Genomic DNA, 2,500 nt, shown 5'->3' with positions numbered 1-2,500 from the left:
CGTCGTTTTCAACCGGCCGTTCAAGGTTATATCGCGACGGGACGTTGCAGTTGCACAGCATGCAATGTTGCTGGATGCTTATCGATGGTTTATTTCAATGATAAGCAATGGTATTCAAATCTTGCCTGGTTAGCAGAAAATCGTTTTTTAGAAACCGTCGCCTACTCGTCAAGCAAGTGTTTAGCTTGCTAGCGTTTAAAGATTAAACAACTAAGGGAATTAAGAGTTTAAAATAGAAACAATAGAATACGAGCGAGCGATGCGGAATCAATCTCGTGGCACGTAAGAGAAAAAAGTGGTATTCTAATGAAAAAAAGTGGTATTCTAATGAAACAAGTGGTATTCTAATGAAAAAGCAAACTGTATCCTCTTCTGAGAACAAAAGACATAATTTGGAACGAGATATTAACAATTAATTAATAGAGCAGACAGTACAATGTGCAATTAATAACTTTGATGGCTATTAATTGAAAGTGATTCAACTATCATTTGGAGGCCATTATTAATGGCTTCTCCCACAAATCGGCTTTGTCATTTTTACATTTAGTTAAGTTTTGACTAAATGTTTTAACATAGAGGGGGAATCGAGACGAGGGTCGTGGTGTGTGTGTGTGTGTGTGTGTGTGTGTGTGTGTGTGTCTGTGTCTGTGTGTGTGTGTGTGTGTGTGTCTGTGTGTCTGTGTGTCTGTGTGTCTGTGCGTGTTTGTATGTAGAGCGATTCAGAGTAAACTACTGGACCGATCTTTATGAAATTTTACATGAGAGTTCCTGGGTATAATATCCCCAGAACACATTTTTTCCTTTTTTTCGATAAATGTCTTTTATGACGTCATATCCGGCTTTTTGTAAAAGTTGAGGCGGCACTGTCACACCCTCAATTTTCAATCAAATTGATTGAAATTTTGGCCAAGCAATCTTCGACAAAGGCCGGACTTCGGTATTGCATTTCAGCATGGAGGCTTACAAATTAATTAATGACTTTGGTCATTAAAAATCTGAAAATTGTAATTAAAATTATTTTTTTATAAAACGATCCAAAATTATTTTTATTTTATTCTTCATCATGTTCTGATTCCAAAAACATATAAATATGTTATTTTCGGATTAAAAACAAGCTATGAAAATTAAAAATATAAAACTTATGATTAAAATTAAATTTCCGAAATCGTTTTAAAAACTATTTCATCTTATTCCTTGTCGGTTCCTGATTCCAAAAACATATAGATATGATATGTTTGGATTAAAAACACGCTCAGAAAGTTAAAACGAAGAGAGGTACAGTAAAGCGTGCTATGAAGCACAGCGCAACCGCTACCACGCCAAACAGGCTCGTCACTTTCACTGCCTTTTGCACTAGCGGCGGACTACGTTCAGTTTCATTCTGTGAGTTCCACAGCTTGACTAAATGTAGTAATTTCGCCTTCGCGACTTGTTTATTTATCAAGTAGATTTGACTTTTTTCTCTTGTCTGTGTTGTTCATTTTGGTATAGTTCAATTTGTTTCCGGTAATGTGTTTGCATTATTTTACTTTGAATTGTTTCGTTTTATTTGATCCAGATTTCTTTTAGTTTATTTGGCTTGTGTGCTTTTTTCTCTCCTGCAATTCTGTTACCCAAACATGTGAATGTTCACACTTAATTGTCAACTGACTGACAGAGTTTCGCAGACAATACAATTTTGTAGACAATTCAAGACCAATAACAACAATGTATTGTCCATGTAAGGGAATACACTAAAAATGGCAAATTGTCTTCGACACGTCTAACCTGCCTGCCAACGATGAGAAAATACACATCGAAATAAGAATTACAAGAACATTAAAAGAATACAGCACATAAAACGCAAAGGTTATTGTATTGCCAGGCGCAACTAACCCTTATCCCATTATATCTATTTTTGTGATTGTTTAAAACCAGGCCGCCCAACATTTCCGGTGAAGGTGCCTACAGTGCCCTAAACATGCAAAAAACAATGGGGGTGTAAAGAATCACAGCCAAACTGTTTGCACTTGGCACAGGTAAAATAATGAGGTGAGGTCGTTATCTAATTCTGTCTCTTGTTATATAAGACAGTGGTAAAGTGCAAACAGGTTCATCATTATTTGGACACAATTTATGAGCATCTAAATTATAGCTGGGGTGCACCTACGCACAGCCGATATGAGCGAATAACACCATTATCTCCACGGTGACATATATAATGTGAAGGTCATAGGAAGGACATCAAATCAAAGGTTTTGTTATGTTGATTCCCTAATTGGTAAATATTTTCCCGCGTTACGTTACTGTGCGGTTGCAATGGTGATTGATGTAATTAGTGTAATAAGTGTAATTAGCGATGGCGGACAGTTAACAACAGTCACGATATATGATTGTTATTCAGACATGTCTGGTTGCTAATAAGACTAAGTTGCACTTTTTGCATGTTGTCGTCAAAAGAACGAGTGGTGAACATTGAGGAAACATTAACGAATAGGTGTGCGCATGAACACGTCCAAAA

At 36.5% G+C, this 2,500-nt stretch overlaps 1 long non-coding RNA gene across 1 annotated transcript in view; it reads left to right on the top strand.

Annotated features, from left to right (window-relative positions):
* The window catches only part of LOC138946862 (uncharacterized), a 10,003-nt gene that overhangs the window by 5,620 nt on the left and 1,883 nt on the right, over positions 1-2,500 (top strand). Inside the window, exon 1 of the long non-coding RNA XR_011449439.1 lies at positions 1-2,500. This exon is cut by the window's left edge and continues 5,620 nt beyond it; it is cut by the window's right edge and continues 1,510 nt beyond it. This is a non-coding gene — a long non-coding RNA (uncharacterized lncRNA).

Source organism: Littorina saxatilis, linkage group LG14, assembly GCF_037325665.1.
Source record: "Littorina saxatilis isolate snail1 linkage group LG14, US_GU_Lsax_2.0, whole genome shotgun sequence".
Taxonomy (NCBI): domain Eukaryota; kingdom Metazoa; phylum Mollusca; class Gastropoda; order Littorinimorpha; family Littorinidae; genus Littorina; species Littorina saxatilis.
The sequence above is the reverse complement of the archived record's forward strand: the minus strand, read 5'-3'. Positions and strand labels throughout refer to the sequence as shown.